We start from the raw sequence: 26,073 nt of genomic DNA on the forward strand, positions 1-26,073 counted from the left end.
CACAGGCTAAATTATGCATAATGTTATAAGAAGAGGGTGGAGAGTCTATGGAGAGTACTATGTCTCAGTCAAAATAAAATCATTCCATGGCAAATGTATTCTAGACCTTTTAATTGGCTTATTGACTTCCATTTTCTGGTCTTATTCATATTGCGGAATTCCCGGTGGGAATCTCATAGTTTGGGTCGTCATGTGTTACTTGCTGTGTAAACCACAGCTCAGTGTGTATTGCGCAAACCCTAATCCATAGTGACTCTACAAAAATAGTCCCTAACCTCAAAGCTTGCTGCTCAGCTCTGAAGGGCCCCAGTATCAATCACAGTGACGAAGCATAGGAATGGAAATGCTGTACGAATACTGGATTTGGTTTTATAATCTAAAGATGAAAGGATACTTTATGTCCATATTTACCTCTAAGTTAATTAGATGCAGGGTCATTTAGTTAATCCTTATCACATTGCAATGAAAACTGGATTAATAATTGCACAATAATATTAATTCTGAACTCATTTGTAGTACTTTTCATTTCAGATTTTCCAACTATTTTATTAGTGCAAGAAAATGAAATCTCAATCCATTAACAGTAAAATATACTTGTCCAGCATATTTTGGTGGTGCAAAACCATTTGATTGTTTACTTTGATAGCTAAGAGAGCACACAGTAGACGAGAAAACTTGGGGAGTGACTCTCCAGTGGATCAGGACAGCATGTATTACATCTGAAATATTTTGCAATTGTGAGCAGAGGATCTGTTCTTGCATCTAGTTGAAATCCTTGAACAGGAAGAAAAATGATATCATAGGTTTAAGTCTAAATAACATAAATAAATGAATTAAAAGCAAACAAACAAAATAAACCACAAACAGATGCAGTATATGTAAGCAGATACACTATCCATTTTAATTCCATTTTGAGTAACTAGTTTTAAGTACTGGACATTCTTCAGTGTGATCATATTTAGTGGACCTAAAGTTACAAATGGTCTCTGAAGCCATTTAATTTTAAGAGCTAAATCAGAATTCAGATTTTTAGAAGATATTCTTATGCCTGTTTTTACTCTTATCTACCTTATGGTAGCCATTTTAATGTGTATTTGGCTAATGAGAGAGACCATCTCATGATGACCACTTAGATCTTTAGAACCTGCTGCTTTTAGATTTTCTCTTTTATTATCTCAGGAATATTTTGAACTTGTATCCTCATCCTCTTCAGAGCCTCACCTTAAAAACTGTCCAAGATCACCAGCAGAATATGTAGCTTGTGAGTCTTAGATCCGTGCTCTCATCCTACCCTATACCATTCCTGTGCTTCCCTAGATGTCTGTATGCAGTCTTTCTCTGTTCTTTTATAATCACATTGCAGCCTCTTGGGGTTAGGAACCATCTGTTGCACTGTCTTTGCTACCATACCTACCACTCTGTGGTGTCTGTATCATGTTCTGCATGACCTCTTCTGAAAAAATGAGTAAGTATGTGTATGTCCAGTCATGCAGAACTGAGTTACCCATGTTGCTTGGGTATCCTCCTGGGAGTCTTTGTTGATGAGAAAAGTTTTATGAGCAACATTCATCAGATGCTTTGCTCTGCTTCTAATCTTGCTGCAGTGAATGGAGGGACTTGGCTTTATCTATTTAGCTTTGGCTTTATCTATATTTGGTATTTCTCCATCATTTAAGTCTTTATTTGCCTGAAATAATAAACATGGAAATGAAGGCCTACAGAGGAAAGGCTAGGTTTGTAAACTACAGCAATATTTATTGTCCTGAAATAATAAACATGGAAATGAAGGCCTACAGTGGAAAGGCTAGGTTTGTAAACTACAGCAATATTTATTGTCCTGTCCCTCCCAAGTATCTGTCTTCTCTCTACTCTAAAGCTGTGTCGGGACCATGAAAATGAGGAAAATAATGTATGAGTTCTCCAGAGGTCTGTCTCACACATGGTACCAAGCCAACCCCTGGCTGCCTCTTCTGCTGCTGTATATTTATGGTCAAAGAGTACTTCAGTCATTTCTAGATAACTTCATAACAAAGTTGTGCTGTCCAAATACTCTGTGTAATGCATGAAGAGAACAGTGTCAGGGCTGAGGGAGCAGGCAGTGGACCAGCTGAAGTGCATCTACACTAATGTGCGCAGCATGGGCAACAAGCAGGAGGAGCTGGAAGCCATTGCGCAGCAGGCTAGCTATGACTTGGTTGCCATCACTGAAACATGGTGGGACCACTCTCATGACTGGAGTGCCGCAATGTCTGGCTATAGGCTCTTCAGAAGAGACAGGCAGCACAGAAGGGGTGGTGGTGTGGCTCTCCATATTAGAGAGTGTTTTGATGTTGTGGAATTCGAGGCTGAGACTGGGAATGATAAGGTTGAGTCCCTATAGGTTAAGATCGGCAGGAAGGCCAACAAGGCAGGCATCCTGGTGGGGGTCTGTTACAGACCACCAAACCAGGATGAGGAGACTGATGAGGAATTCTACAGCCAGCTGGCAAAAGTTGCGAAATCATCAGCTCTTGTCCCCATGGGAGACTTCAACTTCCCAGACATATCCTGGACATGCAATACAGCTCAGAGGAAGCAGTCTAGAAGGTTTCTGAAGAGTGTGGAAGATAGTTTTCTGACGCAGCTGGTTAGTGAGCCTATCAGGGGAGGTGCCCCGCTGGACCTTCTGTTCACAAACAGAGAAGGACTGGTGGGAGATGTGTCTTGGACAGAGTGACCACAAAATGGTAAAGTTCTCTGTTCTTGGCAAAGTCAGGAGGGGGACCAGTAAAACTGCTGTCTTGGCTTTCTGGAGAGCAGACCTTGAGCTGTTCAGGACACTGGTTGGCAGAGTCCCTTGGGAGGCAGTTCTGAAGGGCAGAGGAGTCCAGGAAGGCTGGGCACTCCTCAAGAAGAAAATCTTAAAAGCTCAGGAGCGGTCTGTCCCCACGTACCCAAAGACCAGCCGGCATGGAAGAAGACCGGCCTGGCTGAACAGAGAGTTGTGGCTAGAGCTTAGGAGAAAAAAAGAGGATTTATGATCTTTGGAAAAGAGGGCAGGCCACTCAGAAGGATTATAAGGATGTTGTAATGATGTGTAGGGACAAAATTAGAAAGGCCAAAGCTCATCTGGAGCTCAATCTGGCTACTGCTGTTAAAGATAACAGAAAATGTTTTCATAAATACATTAACATGAAAAGGAAGACTAAGGAGATTCTCCATCCTTCACTGGATGCTGGGGGAACTTTAGTGATGAGAGATGAGGAAAAGGCTGAGGTGCTTAATGCCTTATTTGCCTCAGTCTTTACCAGCAAGACTAGCTGTTATCTGGATACCCAGTTCCCTGAGATGGTGGAAGGGGGTGGGGAGCAGGATGTGGCCCCCACAATCCATGAGGAAATGGTTGGCGACCTGCTACAGCATTTGGATGTACACAAGTCGATGGGGCCAGATGGGATCCACCCGAGGGTACTGAGAGAACTGGTGGAGGAGCTGGCCAAGCCGCTTTCCATCATTTATCGGCAGTCCTGGCTATCAGGGGAGGTCCCACTTGACTGGCGGCTAGCGAATGTGACGCCCATCTACAAGAAGGGCCGGAGGGTAGACCCAGGGAACTATAGGCCTGTTAGTTTAACATCAGTGCCAGGGAAGCTCATGGAGCAGATTATCTTGGGTGTCATCATGCAGCAGTTGCAGGGCAACCAGGTGTTAGAAACTGGCTGGGTAGCCGGGCCCAAAGAGTCATGGTGAATGGAGTTAAATCCAATTGAGGCCAGGCCAGTCACTAGTGGCGTCCCCCAGGGCTCAGTACTGGGGCCAGTTCTCCTTAATATCTTTATTGATGATCTGGATGAGGGGATTGAGTGCACCCTCAGTACATTTGCAGACAACACCAAGTTAGGACCTGGGAGTATTGGTTGTGCATGCTGTAGACAGACAGAAGTAACCTTGAAAATCTTCCTTTAAAATATATACCTTTTGGCAAATACCTATGTCAATAAACCTTACAGAACTGGCAGACTGTATATTTGAAGTTATCTATCCATCTGAAGGTGGACCAGTTTTCTGTGCTACTGACCTCTTCCATTGGATGAACTGCTCTACTAGTGCTATCTGACAGTTTACGTGAAAAAGTGATTTTTTAACATGCACGGTTTAGCACTCTGTAGCACATCTCCTAGCTTGGAAATTGAGTTGTGTACAAAAGATGCAAAAATCAAATCTAAAAATATATCCAAGTGTCAGACTAAATTAAAATCCACGCTTCACTAAACAAGTGCATTACAAATAAAAGAGGTCCTGGTTGAAGCAGAGCTGTTACTTCTGTTTCACATTTTAGAAAACTTGGATTCTAGAGTCTCAAATCTCTTCACAGTATTGGGTTTATGGTATTGAACATTATGGTTAGCTCTTATGATGTTTCATTATGATTTCTAGTTTGCCAGAATACCTGATTTTGCTTTTACAGCAGTCATTATTGCGTACCTTCAAACTGAATTTAAGCTTTATACATTCCCTTTATACTGGATCTTCCATTTCCTCCCTGAGTTAAACTAGATGCCAGATACTGTGGCACACCTGTGATTTGCAAACTGTTACTCTCACATGATACATAAAGTACAACTTTGGTCAGCTGGTGTGTGTATAACGTGAATGTACACAGCATATGTACCTTCTGTGACTGGTTAGATTCAATGTAGGTACAGTGACTTGCACAGATATGGGCGTCTGTTTTCTTCCTGCCCTTTCAAGTTTAGTGCTCAGCCATACTTTTAAAAAAGATTTTAGAGAAACATTTTTTGGTATCAAATCCTCAGAGATGATGTCCACTGATGAGCAGACACTCTGAAGGCTGAATAAGTTTCATGTGTGCGAACACCCATGATAACTTATTTTATTGCCTCGGTGAATTCCAATATGCGTTGTCACTGCTCTTTGTGAAATATTGCAATGATCTGAAGCCAGGGCAAGTTTTCTAAGGAAAATGATAATGTTCTTCTTGCTTTATTTTAATTAGTATTTTAGTGGAAGTGAGAAATTTGCTGATTTATGTAACTCTCTAAAGCGGGGCAGCAAACTTCAGAGTAATTTATTTCTTGACATATATATACTGCAGGGATTTTGAATACTTTTTGCAGCAGTTTGCAATCCTTTTTTTTTTTTTTTTTTTTTGCAAAGCAAAATATTCACCTCAAACAGCAGAATTTCACAAAGTCATCACTGATCCATGCACTTCACATTTATTTGTTATTTTTGCCACCATATTTATGAATTCTTAATAGTTGACTTAATGCAGATATGGACAGTTTATATGCTGTGCTGAAGTATTTGTGTGGATCGTTTTAAGAGTAAGGTTTTAACTGGTTTAAGAAAAAAAAAAAAAAAAAAGACAATTTTAAATAGTTATGATTATTGAGGAACATCCTTCTGCATGTGAATATATTTCATGCACAGGTGGAGTTAAAACTTGACTTTTAGCACCTAGAAACAACCCAACATGAATCTCTCATAGTTTAGTACATTCCTAGACCACTGTAGCATTTTTCCTTACAATTAATTCTTCTAATACATTAATCAGTCTAAATAGGAAAGCAAATGGAATTACTTTGGTGAGAGATTGATCAAGAAAACAAACAAACCTCATGGTGAATATATTCCAACTGCCAATACTGTGTAGTAATTCTGTGCTCAGAAGTTAACTGTGAAGCTCCAGACATCTCCACCAAAGCCATCTGGAAACTCTCTCGCATTACCGTCAACTCAGGTGCAGAGTCTTTACCTATATAGACTTAATAGTTGTCCCTGAACATGGCTGATTCCTATCCTTGGTATGTGTCACTGGGAGTTAGGGGAGGAGACTACTTTTGGGCTCCTGTCTGCAATTTCAACTGCTTTGAATTACTGTCTACGCTAATAGGTACTTTTCCTCTCAAGATTTGGACCTTGACTCTCATAAAGAAAATATTAACATTTGAAATATATAAAAAAAGTTATAAAATGTAGTATGCCCTGAACATAAATTCCCACTGTCTTAACTAGAAATTCAAATGTTTATGCTCAGTCATCTGCTTCAGCTCTCTCTCTCTTGATGTTCGTTTAATGTTTCTTGCTGGACTTTACTTATTCTTATGTTTCTATGTGTAGACATAAGGATTTGTTTATCATGAATGTAAACTCTGTAAATATAAGGAGCTCAAAAGTGCTCTTCAGTAATACTAAACAAGACTAAAACCACAGAGCAAGTAAAGGAGCGCATGAGGACATTTTACACATCATCATAGCAGTAGCAATGATGCTAAAGAATAGATGACCAGGCCATGTGGAAAGCATTCCATGCTGAGGTACACAATATTGTATCTGAAAACAGCCTCAGAAAGTGAATGTGAATTTCTGAAAAGCAGTGAGTCTCCCACACTGAAGTTTTCTTCTTTCCATGCTCAGGCTGTTCCTTATTATCAGCCCATCTGAGCACTGCGTAATATTTCACGGGGTTATCACTGTAACTCCTTTGTCAGGTAGGGAAATACAAATGGGGCCCAGAAAGACTCCGTGATTTGTCCACTGTCACAGGAAATCTGAGGTTTTCTGATTTATTAGCAGAATGATGCGAGACCTAAAGTGGAACACAAAGGTTACTGACTTACAGATTCCAAATTTAATGCCTCTTAAAAACACTTCTGCTTTGAAAATTGACCCCCTAATATTAGCATTCCATGAATCCCTGTTTATTGTTGAGTTACTAGCTCCATTTTCAAAGCGAAAATTGTTTTTCAAGTGCAAGACAGTGGACCACAGTCTGGATAGAACTATGAGAGATAATAATGTAATCGATGAATTTGACCACAGATTTCAAAAGTTGTGAATAAGAAATCAAACATGTGATTTTAAAATAATTTTAAGTCCAACATTCCAGGAAAAAAAAAATAATAAAAAATGAATGTCTTCATAATGGTGATGGCAACAGCAGAAACTAGTAAAAAGAAATCTTTGGATATCATAAATTTCTATGTCCCATTAGTCTTCATCTTATGTGTCCAATTTATCTTGTTCTTCCATGTTCCTTGGAGGGCTGTCACAAATAGGAAAATAGGAGGCATAGTTCCCTCTAGTGTACAACTGCTGCAGGAGTCAGAGCTGTAGTGTTTTGCAGACATTTGCTCATTGTTTGTGAAAACATGATTATGTGGTACTCATTATATTTTCTAAAAGTTGGCCTCAGCATCATATCCTCTCAATATATCAGCTGGTAGGAACCTTTTCTGGTGATGCCCTTTTCCATCATGAGGTCTTCTACTGCCTATGAGGATAATTTTTCTCCAGTCTACTTCTGTTGGCTCATAGGAGTTTGGAAGAGATTTTTCAGGGCTTCCTTTCTTTATCCCTGTAATTGCAGTGTAATTGATGTGGAGCACTTTTAATTTGCCTGTAGATTCTGAAGAGTGTTTACATTACACATTATTGTTTTAGTACAGGTAAGATTTGTAATAGTTCCTGGTACAAAACATTTCACACTCTGATCTGTTAATGAGAATGCACCATTGGATTTGAACACCACCAGACGTATAGCATGTTCCCCTCCTTTTGTGGCATTCATCTACCCCAGAAAATGAGAAATATTATTGTTCTTTTAAAAGAGAGACTTGGAAATGTATTTTTATGGTAGGAGGCCTTCAGCAGCATTGGAGTCTCGATGTTTGTCTCAATGCTAATTCCCACTTGGTGCCCGGCTGCTTGTACTCAGCTGTGCTGGGAGCAGCCTCTCTGCCTCCACTCCCGTGTCAGGGACATGTGCTGAGAGCCCAAACAGTGAACTGGTCCATGTTAAAAATAACCTATTTTTGCCAACTTTTTGTTATTCAGAGTGGCAACTTGTATCGTTAACCTACACCTGGAGGCTCAGAAGAGCAGAAAGATTTTGCCCACAGAGAGCCCAGCCAGGGTCTGCCAGGTCTGGCTGTGAGGTTGACCTAAATTCCCTCCCACTGCTTCTTGTTCACAGGTTCTGCGCAACTCTCTGAGGCTATCCAGTGAAGAGGGTCACACAAAGGATGACGTTGAAAGTAATCCTTCAGAAAAAAAAGACACCAACAGTGATCATTTCAGTGGTCTGCTTTGAAAGATGGCTCCAGCAGCAATGTATCATGAAACACCACCTTGAGACAAGGCAGGGAATTGCATTTAGGTCTCCCCAGTCCTAGAGTACCACACAATCAACAACCAATGCCTTACCTCCTGTTTGTGACAGTGTCGGATATTGCTCTGTTTTGTACACAGAAGTGGGGAGATGCAGAATGCTCTCCAGTTGCTTTCTGTAATCATGTAAGTCTTTGCTGACCCCAGTAGGCTCAGCCTAGCTTCAGTGCAGTACCAGTCTTAGGCTTGCTGTTAGACACAGCTCAGACATAAAAATGTGCTTAACCAGCGTCATGCATTTTTCCAAGAGGAGATTGACTTAAGCATGTAATTTTAAACTACTTTTTGCATTAATATCTTCTTAAGTTGAAAATATTTACATTGCTTAAACACTTGCTTAAAGTCTTTACTGGCTTTTCTGCATAATGAATGGGAGAGAATTTAGCAGGAGGTAATCTGTTGAAGAGGATGTAGGCAGGGCCTGGAGCAGAATCCATTTCTGCTGATGCTTATTTCCCTACTTAGTCACAATTCCCTCTTTCTTAGGCAAAGGCAAACCTGGCACCTCATCAGTGCAGAGTGCTTCCGCTTTGCTGGCACAGGAACAAGTCTAGGTAGTGAATAGTTGACCTCCTTCGGGAGAGTGTTTATAATAAAGCTTTTTTTCTACAGCAACACAATTGGCATAGACTTGTAGGCACTTATGCAATGCTTTGCTCTGACAGGTAGAGGAGTCCTGCTGGGATGCAGCAAATTTGTTGCTTTCTGTTTTGTCTTTTCCTTTCAGTCCTGGTATGAACTGATCCTGGACATTAGCACCTGGGGCCCACTTTGCACTGCAAAGGTTTGCTGCTCTCTCTGTGTGGGGAGGTAGATACAGGTCAAGCAGGCAGACTGTGTTGTCCCACAAGGCTTAAAACAGTTCCTAAAGTGAAATTACAGTTTTTGAAAAGCTCAACTGTACTTATGGAAAGGCTTTGCTTGTATAAAATGTCATAAGAACCGAGTCTAATATGACATTGCCATGTAAGAAAAGAGAGGTTTCTGATATAGATTTGGAATTTCTCAGATGTTGTACCTGAGCAGAGTAAAAACTAAACCAAAGCAAACAAACAAAGCAACAATAACAACAAAATAAAACTTCCATAAAGAAAATCAACACCTCCATGTACTTTACTGAGGGAAAATACAATAAATTAAAAATACCTTTGCAAGCTCGAGACTGGTGGCTGGCAACCAGTAGACATTTTTGTGGCTCAGGACAAGCAAGAGACCTCAGACTGCAATTGTCTCTGTTAACATTCCACATTGTAATATATATTAATGTGGAATTGAATTTTGGATACAAAAATGAGAGGGTACTGTACAGGGTTGAGTCATTTGCTAATTTGTTGCATAATGACCACAGCCTGTGCTACCTTGTCAGAGGGTACGCACTGCTGGGGAAGCTGCTCTCCTACCTGAGCACCGATGATAAGGAAACTCTTGTAAAGCTCAGCTGTGAAGAAGATTTTACTGAGGGACTGTAAAAATGTTGTGTTACCTACTTCCATGCTGTATTTCTACTGTCCATTTCAGTCCCGGGGCGGTTGTTTTATAAGTTTAATTCAGTGAATAACTGAAAGTGGTGGCTCTTTGGGGGATGTATTCCTCAGCAGCTAAGCGCTGAGGAGGTTCCCTCTGGGTAGTCTCAGCAGTCTGTTTGGGAGCATCACTTTGCTTCCTTGCAGGGATATAGGAAAGAAAATAGTTGCACAGCAGGAAATGTGCCACATGTGTTGGTGTTATTTGAAAAGAGGCTTCAGGAAGATTGATTTAGAGCTTCACCCTCAAGGTGAAAGTAATTCCTCATATAAAGTAGGGACAACTCCACAAAAGCATTGCTTTCAAAAGAATCTGCATTCCTTCTGTGTGCATGGATGTGCTTATGCTGCTTAATTGTCATTCAAAATTGAACTTGCCCTGGTCTTATTCATTCACATAAGATAGTTATTAACTTAGAGTATTAAAGAGACAGGGCAGAAAACAGAGTTATGCCCCGTCTATTTAAAAGCTGCAGACTGGCATACAGACTATAGATCTTCCAGGAAGGCATCATGTCTTGAAAGACTATCAAACTTAGAGAAGCTTCATATGGCAAATTGCACACCTGATTTTTCAGGTATGTCAAAGAGTGTCCCAGTGTGGAGCATGCTGTGGGGCATTTATATGCCTAAAGGTTACTTAGTCTTTACTTTCACATGAATTCTTCTTTATCATTCTTCAAAGTGCTAGATTTTCAATTGTAGCACTTGATATTGTATCTGTGCTTTTTTCAAAATCAATTTATTAAAATTGCCTTACTTTCAGCAACCTTACTTTCAGCGACCTTACCTTGATTTTAATTCCCCGAAAATGCTTGAAAAATAATAATAATAAAAAACCCACACACATCTGTTCTCAGAATAATTAAGTTTTGAAGCCCAGCCATGTCAAGAGCATGCAGCAGGACTGCCTCACAAGAGGGCTGACAGCTCTACTTAATGGCTTTGTTGCCTGTAGGAAGGTTTCTGGTTGCTCGCAGTGCTTGACAGGTAGAACTGGCTGTATGCACTGTGGGTTTCATCCAACAGCCCCAAACTTATGTGCCCATGCTGAGTATTCGCTGGTGTGGCAAGGAGCACTCTGTATATATCCATGCATCACTGAGGTTTAGCACCTATGACTACCTGGGGAGGATCTCGCAAGAACCCTTTGCAAACACCTGAATAGGTTACTTGATGTGCTTAAACCAAGTGGAGGTAATGCCACATAAATGTATCTTGTGCTGATACTTTTCTGGTTGTTATTTAGCTCATAATTTACAGTGATGTTTCATGTTCTGCTAGTAGTAAAAAACTATGCATTTTATAAAAAATAAGTGAATTTGAACAGTCTGAGACTTCAGCTCAGTGTTTGACATGCTGAGAGGCCAAGACATCAGGCACATTATGAGGTTTACACAGAGTGCAGTTCAGCAGTGTTGCACTATCTGTTAATAAAATCTGAAGGTTACACATTGTTTTTGTGAAGTCAGTGACAATTTACCACCACAAATTATTGAAAGTGATAATTCAGTGGAGTGATTTATCTTCAGTGTGCTCTTGTGTGCAGGGAGGGAAAGCATAGCTCTCATGTTGTTTAACTGCTGGCACAAAATGACTAGTAATTGTCAGAAAGCATTTATTTTTCTCTCTTTTGACATTTCCTCCAAGCAACATGTAGTATATACATTTCCTATACATTATAAGGCTTTTTCTTTTTTTCTTTTCCCTGTCCTCTTCCAATTCTCTGAGGCAACAGCAAAATATTAAATACAGAGAAAAGCACACATAAGCATGTAGCAGGCCTATGACCCTCAAGGCCTCCAGGGGAATTCCTTCTGTGAACCCAGAAGCTACAGTGTTTGAAAGGCATTCAGATTTAACTCATTCATCTGTTCTTACCAGCAGCTCTGAAGAGGATTAAAGAACCTCCAAGAGTTTCGCAATAGCTCTTGAGAAGCTAAGAGCACACAAATATCAAGCCTTGAAACTGAAACAGATAGCATCTCTTTAAACCTTAATGGTTTAAAATCTCTCTTTTAAAATAGGTGTAATTTGCAAGAGAAAAATAGAAAAGCAAAGGCAAGTGTTAATAAATTCCACAGTATTTTGTAGAATGAAATTATATCAAAAAGTGAAGTCAAAAATATGTATATATTCATGCATGTGTTTATGTAAGCCATACATTTTTAAAACGAACATGCAACTGGTACCTTCAGGAGTTGGATAACTGGAAGATGAGTCTTCACCTTAAGGTCATCATTTTAAATCAGTTGACATCAGTGCTCTTCGTTTCTAAGGTACCAATAATATATTAGGTGTTTTTAAAATATTCTTAACTATGCAGACTTCACAGGTTGAAATCTAGACAGCCAACTGAATAGGGTTTAGTGTGAAAGAGCAGGATTTATATATACAAGGTGAGTCATTTTGTTGTTTCACTGCATGGCAGAACAGCCTCTGGAAAAGACTTTGCTGAAGACATGATAGGTCGGTATACATTAGAGCTGTACGATGAGCATGCATTGTGGTTTTGCTACACCAGTCCCCACAGTATAAATGATTCACAGATGGATTTTATTTTGTCAAGATAAATATCTGAGGTAGGCATGGGACCAGAAGAGTCTAAAAGAGGTTGTAGCTGCATCCAAATACATCCATACATCTTTGCTGTCAATGCCATTAAAGATCAGTGTTTCTTTCAGCAGCTTTTACATCATAAATACAGCCTCTGCTCCTTCAAAGGCAGCATCCAGAATATAGCCTATGCTATCCTGGAAGCCAAAGAAGCCACCTATCTGTATCAATACTGGCAAGACCCCTTTCCAGGCCAGTTCTGGAATAAATTTGAATATCTGTAGCGAGAACCCTTAGGTACAGCAGTATCAGAAGAACTCTCCAGAGCATATTTACCTGTTTATGGCTTCACATGCTACCTTGTCTGCTGCAGTAGAGATGATGCTGAGTAGAAGAGATTGGCATTGTTGTTGCAAAGGTCTTAGGATACTGTCTTTTCTCGGTACTACATTTCTTTCAATGGCCTTTGGTGAGTAGAGGTTACCTAGAAGGGTAACCTGTGTTGTGTCTTATGAGCAGTACAGAATTTAATATTCCTGTCTCCCACATTCTTCACACACTCCAAAAACTTAGACTGTGAGCTCTCTGGGCAGTGATTACAACTTCACAACAGTATCAGATCTTGTATCATGTGATGACAGGACAAAGAAGCAGTAAAGAAACTGCCACAGGACAGTAAGCCTTGAGCATTTTTCAGGGTATGGCCCTACAAAAGCAGGTGATATGCATGTTCCAGATTGTAGTCAGTCTTTCAGGCTTCAATCTGACCAGGAGTACAGCAGAAAATAACTTGGGGCTCTGTAGAACTTATTCATCAGCAACCTGTACAATGCTGTAGTTTATGATGTGCCAACTTTACTCAGAAAAGTGGTAGCCTCAGGGGTTGTGGGTAGGTGCTGCCTGTCCTGTGCCTTTGAATGCGGGAGAAAGAAATTCATGTTGATAAGGCTTGGTCTAATCTTATCCCAAGGTGTAATACAACAAGGCTTAAAGGCAAGGCATTTTGGAGGATGGAAAGACTTACCAGATGGAATACTTACCCTCTAGAATTTCAGTTGAAGTGTAGCCCTGGGTCCTAGATGAAATATGATTACTTAAGTCAGCTCCATTCCTCAAACATGAGAACTATCAAAGTTCTTGTTTATAATTTATCCTTCTTTTTAGAGGACTTTCCTTTTCATCTGCAGATCTGAATATGTTGTTGCTTTTGACATCCTAGGCTAGAGCTAACATTTTACCATTCCAGAAGAATTCAATGCTATTTTTATGCATTTGAATAATGCTTTACTACTTCACATGATGTAAAGGGAACAAAGAACAGAAAACTGAACAGTCATACTCTAGACTTACCTCTGAGGAAGGGCCACCCTAGTGGAAGGCTTGGTGGCAGGAACTAACCTCTGGTAGACAGGGTGATCTCAGCATAAAACAGGGTCTGAAAATGTGCCCTAAATTCAAGCTAAAAATTAAAAGAAACAGATATAAGGTGAACATATTATATTGATCTGTGGTGAATCATACAGTGATGCATGAAAAACTTGTAAAATAGTATCCAGATCTAAATGTTTGGGTCTCAGAACATGGCCTTATTTCCTTTTTCCACATATAGCTAAGCGGTAGTTTCATGCTTTTCAAACACTTTTGCTCACCTCTCTCTGTACTAGGCTCAAATTGAAGCAAATTGCTCTTTAAAATTGAGTGGCAAAGGTTGTAAAATTGCCATGTGAAGCTCCTAATGCTCAGCAAGCCGGTCAGCTCATGTACTGTCTTTTGACCTTCCTTTTATGTGTTTCTGATGCTGAATCTAACACTGATTGAACTCCATTGGAGTTGGTACTTTCTTTGCCTAACATCTGCAACTAAAAATATGCATTTTCTTATGAACTGTGGACTGTTTCTTCTTCCTTGTCCTTCTTTTAATATTCCACTGTGACAGAATATCAAAACAACTTTTATTTCATTAGTGTAGTTTATTTATGTCCATTTAAGCTGAAGTCTTCCCTAAATATAACCTGGCATATCTTTATCTGGTTTGTATTTTTCTTTAAGCTGTGTGTGCTTTTTACAGCAGAAGCTAGCATAAGGCAGTTGCTTAAGCCACAAAGGGATTTTCTTGTTTGTTTTCACTAATTTTTCTACTCTACCTACTTGTAACTTACTGCAGTTCCCAAGCAACGTTCTTAGTACCTTCAGCAGAGGGTGTAAAGGAAGTTGACCTCCCTTCTGCCTGTTCTGTGCAATGCAAAGCATCCCCTCTGCAAATAAGAATTTAATCCTCCCAAGCAGCAGTGCCACCTCAGCAGGTCAGTCTCATTCCTAACATACTGTCCACTCATTGCTGACTGCGGTATTTAGCTGAATCAAGCTTGGTGGATATTAGAGATTTGCCACCGCTTATTTGGAGAAAAAGTATTTTCTCATTTTATGAGCTGTTAGTAGATAAACTATCAATTGCACCTTGAATAGGAGTGTAGATACATGCACTAATATTGTCCTGCACATTAATCTTTAACCTGTGTATACTATAAATAGCCTGAAGTCTTTGATGGTAGTGTAATGATAGGAATACTTGCTAAAAATATAAACTTCTAAAACGTCTCATTTGTCTGCTGTGGTAAGCACAATTGAGCTGCAGATTTCTGTTGGAATTAAGAGGCTCTGTGTGTTGACAGATGAGATACCCAGCCACAGGCATGGAAAAATCAGCACACTCTCAGAGCCACCTGAAACACCTGAAATAGTCTCAGAAATGGTGTGTAACTTGATTTTCTCCTGGTTTCACTCCAGATCCGATGTCTGCTCTTGCAGGTATCAGTCACTATGTCAGTTATGCTACTGGAGGGCATTCAGACATCCCTGGTGTCATTGTCATTGTAATAGTTAACCGTACCAGTGTCTTCTGTGAGTGCAGCAGTTTTTACTTTCAGGATTAACACTTCACTTCTGTCAAGAGGAATCAGTCGTTGTCGTTTCACTCAATATTTTGGAGTCTAATTTGCCCCAATTTCTGAGTCTTTAGAACACTTGTATCAAACTTCCACATTTTTCTCCAGAGGTATAGGATAAAAAATTTTTCCTTTCTTTTTCTCCAGAAAACCTGAGATTTTCACCTAATCCCACGTCTCAGATTGTTCTAACTGATTTATGTCTGTGGGCTGCTTAGGTGCCGTAGCAGCCAAATTTCTCAGAAATTTCTGCTTCATCATAGAAAAGCTTTGGGTTAGAATATGAAGAACTAGGGTAAAACCAAAGGGCACCACACCTGCTTTTCTTCAGGGTGATGGTGAGTTCAAACTTCTGTCTTTGTCTTGAAAGCCACTGCAGGGTGGTCTGATGGGTATGACAGTGGTCCAGGGAGTCAAGACTATTATAATGGAAACTGCATCTGTTACGATTATTATTACTACTATCAAAACATGCTTTCTAAAAAAATAGTTAAAATCACATGTCAAGATTCCAACATATGGGGAGAATCTCAATTACCGCACTAGGGCAAACTTGTTTTTATTTTTTTCCCTTTTTCTCTAACCCATTCAGTATTTGAAATAACTGCCTCTGCAAAATTCAGAGATAAGGCTTCAGCTGGCATCTATGGAGATTTCTTTTGCTCCCACAGTGAGGTATATAATTGACAGTAATGGCTGTAAAATCTAGAGCTCAGGGGCTAGAGTTTTTTTCAAGCCATCACTCTGGAAAATACACAGTTTGATCAATGGCTGAACATTTCAGACTGTTATTAATAAATGCAGAATGTTAAAGATCCACTTCAAGAATAAATTATCTAATTCAGTTTATAGTCCTAACTGTTGTTTAAAAAGAAAGAGAATAATGAAAACAAATTACTTTTGATTAAAATATTAATCTTATATGGTAATTGTGTCTGAATAAATATTTCAGTTACAGAGAGTGGATTGTATCGTCAAACACAGGAAACTCTGCTGTGACTGAATTCAGCGCCCTGTATTTATGTTTCGTAAAGAAGAGCTGAAATGCTTTGAAAGCTTTCTTCTGCTCTGTCTGTTCTTTGTGTGTCACTGCATATTACGGTGTGCCTCCATGACAGATGTATGCTAACTGAAGGAAAGAAAGGACATCAAATTGGCACAGACTCCTCACTGGGGTTGCTTCAACCAGATCAAAATGATATATATCTTCATAGAACCAGCAGCATTCACAGCACTGGGGGCTTTGTATTGTCTAGGAATGCAGAGCACAGCTAAAAATTCTCTCTGTTGTAGTTTCAGAGGGAGCTGATACTGTAAGGCTACTAACCTAATCTAGTTATAAAATGATGTGCCACTGATCTTAGCTTCTCTAAATAGGCAACTTAGATCTCCAGTCATTTAGAAAACTGCCTCATCAGCTACTGCTTTTATTTTTCATCACGTTTCCCTTTCCCTGCTGAACCTTGTGGAACTCCACTGCATTGCTGAAGACTGGAATTACCACCTAAATAAACAGTCCCCAGATGTGAAGAGCTTCAAAAACTAATGGAGGACTTAACATCTTTATGTTAAAGCCTCACGATGTGGCCAGTTTTCCAGTTACATATTGCATATTTTAATATGATGGAGTGGAAAAACGTGGCTAGAAAAGAACTCTGTTCTGAACCTCTAACTCTTCTTTTATGCACTACTATGAGATTTGTAGCTCATGGGGACCAGGAGTGCATGGAACAGGGAGACTGCCCGTTCTTCGAGGTATTCCACCCTGACAGATGTACTGCAAACAAGCCTAATCTGTTAAAATAAAAGGGTGAACATCTGGGTTTGTAGTATATCAGTGATCTAGATTTGCTTTTTGCAGATCCTAATTTAGCCCTGAACTCTTCCTTCTGGTCTGTTATGAAGAACAGCCGAAAGATTGAAGCCTGGTTTCCTGTGTTGCTTCCTAGGAATGAGCAGATATAGGAATTCTCAGGGAGTGTAGGGTATCGCTTCTGTCAGAGGGGTTAATCACTTTGTCTTTTCTCCTCTCCTGGTTGCCTGCTCCAAGAACCTTAATAATCTGTAACCTCTACTCTTCTGTCTAGTTTTGCTCAAAGTGGTCAAATGTTACTGGAGGGAATGACAGACACACTGATTGCATAATGCTTCATTTCTTAAGGAACCAGACTTAAATCAAAAAAGGATTGTCACAGCCATATCTTCTACTGCAAAAAAATATTTCTCAAATCATTTTACCCTATGTAATTCTAAATGGTTCCAGTTATGGTATCTGCCAGTTCCTTTTGAGACTATTCCACTGTTCTTTTCCTCTGAGTTTGCTCTATATTTCCTGTTGTTTCTAATTATACTCTCCTGCCTGCCTGCTCTAGCAATTTTCTCTCCTTGACACTTAAATCCTTGAATTACTTGTGGAAAGTTAGCACTTTCTGTTCCTTCTGCCTTTTAAACCTCACCTACTGATTTTTTTTTCAGGAAATCACCAACCTACCTTCTGCTCTTCTTGATATCACTGCAAGTATTGCACATTAAGGCCCTCTGAAAATCTGGCAGATTATTTCTTCTACTGTTTTTAGACAAATGTTTCCATTTTGTTCAATCATTGTGGCTCTTATTTGTACCCCATCCTGCTGTGCAATGAAAGCAGAACCAAAGTCAAGCAGCTTGAGTAAAGGAAAAAAGGAAAACCATGCCTAAAAATCTAGGTTATATTCACAGACTGTAGTGATAATTTTGGTAATGCTATGTTCTAATTCCTTATGTCACTTGGATGCTTTTATTATTCTTAGCAGCTGCCCATTGGATTTCTCCACATATTTTCCAAGAATCGTATTGTTGGTGGTCTGAAGTATGTTGTCTACCTGAATTTTCCATCTTGCTTTCTTGCAGGAGATATTTTAAGTTTTTATTTTACAGGTTGTCATGTGTTCCAACTAGTACACCCTTGCAGTTTTTCCATTACAGTAAAAGAAGAGTATTGTGTATATTTGAAATAGTTTGATGTTAACCTTGCAAAGACAGAGATTATAGATTCATTTAACACATTAAAGTCTCAAAATCGGACTATGAAACTATAATGCAAGAGCAGTAAGAGTATAAAACAAAGAGTCAATAATTTGAGGAAGCTAATATTTAGGTGGCTGCCATGAAAAGAAATCCTTCTTGCAATACATGGCTTTTTCACCTCTGGTCTCGTCGTCTTCATGTCAAGCTGTGCTATTCATTAAAAGGAAATATGATTCACAAATTTTAATAAAGGTGGCAAATTTTGCAACACCTCTGAGTGAACATTGATCTTAACTTAGTGCTTTTCACCTTTACATGAATGATGTATGATCTGGTTGAAAATATGATTGCTAACATTACTGAATTTATAATAGTAATAATTAGGGTCTCCTTTCCCTTGCCTCCAGTTCTATAAAATTTATACTTCTTTTTAAATAGTGTCCTGGTTTCAGTTAGGACAGTTATTTTTCCTCCTAGTAGCTGGTAGGATGCTATGTTTTGTATTACGATGAGAAGAGTGCTGATAACATGCTGATGTTTTAATTGTTACAGAGCAGAGCTTACACTAAGCCAAGGACTTTTCAGCTCCTCACTCTGTCCTGCCAGTGGGCAGGCTGGGGGTGCAGCAAGAGCTGGGAGGGGACAGACCCAGGACAGCTGACCCAAACTGGCCAAAGGGGTATTCCATACCATCTGGGGTCATGCTGAACAATATATAGGGGTGGCTAGATGGAGTGAGGGGCTGGCTGCTCGGGTTGGGCTGGGCATCGGTCAGCGGGTGGTGAGCAATTGCATTGTGCATCACTTATTTTGTACACACTATTTTTATTATTATTATTATTATTTCCTATCTTAATAAACTGTCTTTATCTCAACTCACAGGCTTCACTTTCCCCTTTCTTTCCCCCATCCCAGAGAGGGAGGGGGGAGGGTGAGCGAACGGCTGTGTGGTGTTTAGCTGCCGGCCGGGTTAAACCACAACAAATAGCTATATGTACAGCTTTCCACTGTCAATTATAAAGACTTTTTAAGTACGGCCCTGAGATCCTTACAAGTGGAAGCAATGCAATTTTTGCTGCTGCCCAGTTCCCAGAGTTGGTGGTTGTTTTCCATACACTCTTGTATGGTCCAAGGTTTGTATCTTCAAACATATTGATAAAAGTGGCTTTAAAGCCCAGATGACATTAAATGGAAGATTGCAACATAGTAATGAAGTTTATGTGGTATGGTATGTCCACCTTGGCATGAGATTCTCTCTCTTGTTAGGTTATATTTCATTAAGTATTTCACCAATTCATGCCATATCTGTTTTTCTCTCTCCTCCAATTTTCTACTTATTAGTTTGGTCATATTATTGCTTGTACAGAAAGAGCACTTTACTTTGGAAATGGCAAACAGCTGTAGTGGCATTCTGACAGTGTATTGAGATGAGGTAGTGAGGACTATTGTTTCTCAACCTGACTAGTTATGTCAGTGAGTATTTAAAGTCCTCTTAAAATTTTCTGCAGAAATGTAGTTCATTTGTTTACTGATGCATTGGGGAAGGGAAGGAGTTGTTGGGCTGGAGGTCATTTGAGGACACAAAAATGTGGAAGGAATAATTTTGAATGAGAGAGCTATTATCAGCCATTACATGTTTCCAGAAGGTCTGCAGATCTATTTATTGTTTTGCTATGAGTGTTCGTTGTAGGAAGTGGAGCTACATTTGGCCACACTATCCATTTGAGTGTCTGGAGGGTGCTCTGATCCAGTTGCTCTGAGGAATAGCTCCTAGAAGGCTTCAGATTCAGCCAGAGTGGCTCCTCTGGCTGCTTTAACCATCAGGATAATCAGGTTCTGGAAGAGGCTTTCAGGGGAATAGAGGGATTAAAAAGCCCTAAGTACTTTTAAAATTGAGCTTGATAAGTTTATCAAGAGATTATATGATGTGGTGGTTGCAGCAGCAAGGAACTATCCATATGGACCAAGATGTCTTCCTGCCCAGACCAGCACATAAATTCAGCTCTGTCTTCTTTCCTGTGCTGAAAGTTTTAAACTAGAATGAATGATTATAGCTTTCATATTCATATGCTGGTCTCTGCGTTTGCTTTAGCAGCTCCTGGACCACTTGCATATAAAAGATTAGGACTGCTTGATAATCAATTGGTTATGGTCAGACAGAAAATGTATCTGGATACACATTCACAAACTATCCTGGGAGTAGTTTGCTGATTTCAAGGTGCCTTCTTAATTGGATAATTCTCTTGCCCTTACTATTTTCTTCATAACTTGACCTTACTATTTTCTTCATTGCAATTCCTCAGAGACCATCCGAGGATTGCCAGGCCAATCTCCCCTTATACCTCACCAATCCCTCTGAGCTCAGGTGCAGCTCAACCTCAGGCTAAGAAGGGGTGAAAAATCAGGCATGTCAGCAGTGGATGCAATGAGACCCAAAATGATGATGTTGCTTGATTTAATGGCATAGTTCATGCTAATGAGAGTGAGTTCTGTGACCTTCTGAACTAGCACAATTTTTAATGTCACAAGTATATCAAAAGCTATGATTTGTTTTGACAGGGCCTAGAACTCAAGTGCAGACCCCTGTCATCATCCTGTCTGTATGATTTCATCATGACTATCAGATTATCTCAAGGTATACAGAGGGTAAACATCTGCTCAAATACTAAAACTATACCATAGCTGGAGCAGGGAAGTGATTTTGTGTCTTGATCATTACAAAGTAATTTTGTGAGTGTACGTCTTGGCCTATCAGGTGAAGGTTGAAACATACTGATAAAGGAAAACAAATGTACATAGTGCAGTAGTGTGTGTAGAGATATCTCTTTCATACTGCCTACTTTAACATATATAATATATGAAACAGAGATGAATGTGCACATATGCACTTACAGTCATTATCAGCTGATAAAAATCGGTAAAGAACAAGTTTTGTCATTGAAACCTCAAAAGTTTTATAACAGGTGGGAACCTGGCTTTCTGTATGTTCATATCATTCCCAAAATAGGTATATATTTTACTAGACTTTTAATACTTAAGATCAATCGGGTATTCAGTCCATTTCCTCTACTGTATGGCTCTTTTCACGAGGGTCTCATTTTCCCTTGAAGTGCAACACGTGCTAGTGGCATTGATGAAATAGGTGCTGCATTTTAAACAGTTTGCTTCTGCTGAAGTTTGTGAATGCTGTGCAGCTAGCAAATGGGACTGTGAAAGTGAATGGATGAAAAGCAGATGTGGCAGATTCCCATTTAGTGCTGGTGATTAGATGTTGTTTTGCAATAGGGCAGACAGCCTTGGAAATAGCCTAGCAGAGCACAGTGTTATTTAATTTTAAGGTTTTAGTAAATGTAGTCTCTTGATATCACCTTTCTTAGCATACATTCAGATCCATTATTTTCCATATAGGAATTTGTTAATGAAAGTGGTTTTTCTTATAATTGCATATTAATAGTGTCTTTCATTTAATGATGAACAAAATAGTTTGTGAAATTACTTCTGGTGGAAGAGAACAGAAGCCTAACAAGCAACAAGTTGACTTCTAGTTACTTGGTAATAGCCAAGTTTCAAATCTTTAAGAGCTGATGGAAGAGGATAAGACTCCCGTCTTATTATACTCCATGTCTATAAGGACACAGGCAGGCATAAGATCTCAGGGTACCTTCTAGTGGTACATGGGTGTTAATGTGACTGCAGCTGTAAGTGCTCAGGCTATCTTGGTATTTCCATAGGATCACAGAAAGGATTCTGAATAGTATGCTCTTTGGAAAGTCACATGTGAAGATTTAAACCATTCTAACTTAATCCAAATTTGAAATTGGCCCCGCTCTGATGGAGGCGTTAGACTAGATGGTTTTCAGAGGTCTCTTCCAAGCAAGTTTATTCTATATTTCTTTATTTGAAATACAATTTATAATGTATGTCAGCTCAGAGCTTTTTCAAAAAGGGGGAGCAATTTTAGAAATTCTCTCTTCAGTTTATGTTTTCATGTTATTGCTCAAAAATAAGATTTCTGAAGCTCTTTTTTAATATTAAGGAAGCTGGAAAGCATTTCTTTCTCGTTTAATTCTAGACTTGAACATTTGGGTAAAGAAAACCATTTTTTTTTTTTTTAGTTGAAAAGAACTTTGTACTTTTGCAAGATGTTTGAATTCAGCAGAAATACTTGCTGAACTGTTCACAGCAGAGGAAGATCTTATAGCGAGAATCCTAGTCTCATATATTGAATATACTCTGGCATATCCAAAAAAAAGATATAATCTTAAAATATATTGAGGCCTTGAGTCTTGTGAAATGTAGTACTGCTTTCATATATAATTGCTTTTGTTGAACAAGTATGGACACTAATAAGCAAGGCATAAAAAGGACGTATTATAGATCTCATCTTGGAAACATCAATGGCCTATGTGCTAAAAAGAGTCATAGAGTCATTAAAGTTGGAAAAGCCCTCCAAAATCATCTGTTTTAACCATCCCCCTACCACCAATATTACCCACCAAACCACGTCCCTAAGCACCATGTCCAACCTTTCCTTAAACACCGCCAGGGACGGTGACACCACCAAATCCCTGGGTAACCCGTTGCAATGCCTGACTGCTCTTTCTGAGAATAAATTTATCCTAATTTCCAAGCTGGTAATCAGTGATAGGATGTGCAGGAATGCCACAAAGCTCACCAGGGGAGGTCGAGACTGGATATTAGGAAAATAATTATTTACCATGAGGGTGTTCGAACACTGGAACAGGCTTTCTGGAGAGATGAATGATGCCCCATACCTGTGAGTGCTCAAGAGACATTTGGACAATGACTTCATCAACACACTTTAACTTTTGGTTATCACTGAAGTGGTCAGGCAGTAGGAATCAACTATCTTTGTAGGTCCCTGAAGTGTTATATTCTATGCTATAAGGACTTTTAGGCAAGTAAATATCTGTTGGATGAGGAAGGAATTTTGCTGCAGGGTGGTGTACTGAGCACAGTGCTTTATGCTGTGGTTTAGTATGCTGAGTTTACTCTTGATAGCAAATATTTGCAGCACTCACCCTGTAATTTCTGACTATGAAAATACAGTCTCATTCCCTGCTGGGTGATCACTATCATGTTGATGCAGCAACTCCCTTTCAGTAAAGCTTTCTTTCATTTTCAGGAGGTAGTGATATCGAAGTGATAGTGACATTGTTAAATGCCTGGGAAATTGCAATGTGAATGAAATATGTAAGGCTTTTTGTTGTTGTTGTTGTTAGGAAGACTAGTATTGACCTAAGTGTGTAGGACTGGGGGTCATGAAGTAGGAGTCGGGTTCCTGTAGCTCTTCAAGTCCTAGGCAAACCAAGGATCTGGAATTAACACATCGCTCCCATGTGCACTGAGGTGTTATTTCATTGAAATGAAACCAGGCCTTTGTACCTGGATTTCCTACCCCTAAAATTGCCTTTATCTTTTGCCTATTTGTTGTTTTTGTCAGTTCAGAAAATAATCATCACTTTCTGCAGCTGTCTTGTAGAGTGTAGTCTGATCCTTAGATGGACCCTATAGAAACTTGCCCAATTAATCACAGTCACTTTTGGCTGTATGTCTGGTTCACTCCAGCATGCTGTTTTATCACACTTAAATGTGAGTTGTGCTACATTTATCGTTATTTTTATGCTGAGGACAATAAAAAACATCAGGTAGAGAAACCTAGATTGACAATACATTTGCAGTGTTTTATTAGACTTACTGTCAGTAAAACTGTTTTCTTAGTGCTGCAGTTCAATCCCACCTGCATAGTAACTGTGTTTTTTCTGCCATTGTCTCATGATTGGGCTACTTCAAAAGTACTTGATGTTTAGTGACTACTGTGTTAAATAATTTACTGAATGATTATTAGACTGGATGTAATAAAGTCAATGTTGATTTATGATTCCCTTAGCATAATATGGTAGGTGATCTCTGGATCTATTATGTCAAGAGATGGTTTGAACTGAAATGCTGTGTTGGTGGGAAACTACATTTTAAATTTATATATTAAAACATTTGCTAAGTTTTACCCACTTTTGAATGATTTGAGTTATCTTTGAAAAATGCTATCAACAGCTGGAAAATTGTATAGTGAATAATTTATTTGAAAATAGAAAAAAAAAAAAAAAAGTCAAATAATTAAGCAAATATTTCTCGACCGGCACTGCTGATGGCATGTTCCAGAGATGAATCAATTTTTTTAAAGAACGTTATTACATGATCAGCAGAGTCATTTTTTGGTAATTTTTCTTGTTAGTTGGTTCACTTCATACACCTGTTCCTGAAGAAAAATGACTTTTCATCTTACCCATCACTGAATTTTTAATAGTAAGATGACAATGAATAAAATTAAACTTTAATGTACTGCTGTATGTATCACCTTATCTTGATATATCAATGGTGAATAATGATCTTCTCTGTAATACAATGGGCTTGATTCTACAAATATTGGATTTTTAGTACTCCCTCTCACCTTGTGAAGGTCAGAGCACCTTGCTGTACTTTCCTGTCTAAAATAAGATTTTTTCATCCTTCCTGCAGTTTGTTTAGACAGGTATCAGGGACTGATGTTTTCAGTATGTGTACTAGTTTACCGGTAACATATGGTGCAGGTGTTGCACCATATTGTTTGGTTTGGTTTTTATTTATTCTGTTTGTTTGTTTTGTAAACTCAAGCATTTTGTCATCAACAGCAAAGGAGGGGTGGAAATCTTGCACAGTTTGCCAGCCAGGTTCGTATCTTCTGAATGGATTTGGGGGATCACTCTTTAGATATGTGCTTATCAGCTAAGCCAGCTCCTCAGCTAGTGAAAAGCAGCATCATGTTGCTAACATGTGATATTTAACATCAAATCTGCAATATATGATTTTTACCTTGCATCTTAGTTATGTGAATGAAACAGTTAACTGAAATTCTGCAATTTTATCACACATAGATGCTTGTCCAGAAAAGCCAAAAAATATTCATTGGTTGCACTCTTGCTCAGAAACAAGAAGGAAAAGGCAATCAGATTCATTACAATAAAAAATGTCTTTTTGCCTGTAAGATTATTTTGTGGGCTCTTAGCTTATATTTTTTGTACATATGAAACTGGTAAAGAAAAAAAAAGGGGGTGGGGGGGGGGGGGGAAGAAAAAAGAAAAAAAAAAGAGTGTTTTCATCTGGCAAGACAGATGGCAGCAAACCATAAAACCTTTCTGCAACCCAAAAGAAAAATAAAGTTTCCAAAGATTGTACATCAGCAGCAGAATGCTTTTCTCAGCTTTGTCCGTCTATATTGTATTGAAGAGTTCAAATCTTGCCTGAAGCAGACACATTCATGTGCATTGTTTTAGGGCAGACTTGCAAAGAAAAACTAAAGATAGCACATTTTGATGGCTGAAGTTGAAAACAAAACAGACAAACACACACACAAAAAGATTAAATGTGGCTGTGAAGTTTAAAACCATCATTCATCATTGGGTGAACTGGAAGAAATTCCAAAAGCAGCTGCGTTTCCAAAGCAGTGTCTTCGGTGGCGATGAGCATTTAAAGAAAAGCCCAAATAAATGAACTTACACTTACGTGTGGTTCTCCCTTTTTATTGTGTGCTTTTGTCAGTGTTAGTGTTATGGTCTCCTTGCCAGTGATCCCACGTATTTGACTCACACATCCTATACATGTAATTTCTAGGATGCTATCAAACATGCCATGCAGAAGTAGTTTATTGCATTGCAAGTACCTGTTTATGCAGAAGCAATGTGATCTCTATCTCTGTAGCAAATGAGGAGAGGAATGCAAATGTGTCCCCCTGCCACAACAGTTTGAGTTCTTATGTAAAGGTTTCTTCAATAACCATGCCCTCTCCTGAAACCAGAGCTGTGGGTATTTGT

The 26,073-nt window shown here is 39.1% G+C and overlaps 1 protein-coding gene across 3 annotated transcripts in view; it reads left to right on the forward strand.

Moving 5' to 3' along the window:
* TMEM132D (transmembrane protein 132D) overlaps nucleotides 1-26,073 on the forward strand; it is a 263,741-nt gene that overhangs the window by 134,437 nt on the left and 103,231 nt on the right. The window contains exon 2 of one of the 3 annotated variants that reach the window (XM_035340795.1): nucleotides 4,374-4,382. The exons of the other annotated variants lie outside the window; for them this stretch is intronic. The gene's annotated coding sequence lies outside the window, so the exon portion shown is untranslated. The remainder of the gene's footprint in view (nucleotides 1-4,373; nucleotides 4,383-26,073) is intronic. 3 annotated transcript variants of the gene reach the window in all.

This window comes from Oxyura jamaicensis, chromosome 15 (genome assembly GCF_011077185.1).
Source record: "Oxyura jamaicensis isolate SHBP4307 breed ruddy duck chromosome 15, BPBGC_Ojam_1.0, whole genome shotgun sequence".
Classification (NCBI taxonomy): domain Eukaryota; kingdom Metazoa; phylum Chordata; class Aves; order Anseriformes; family Anatidae; genus Oxyura; species Oxyura jamaicensis.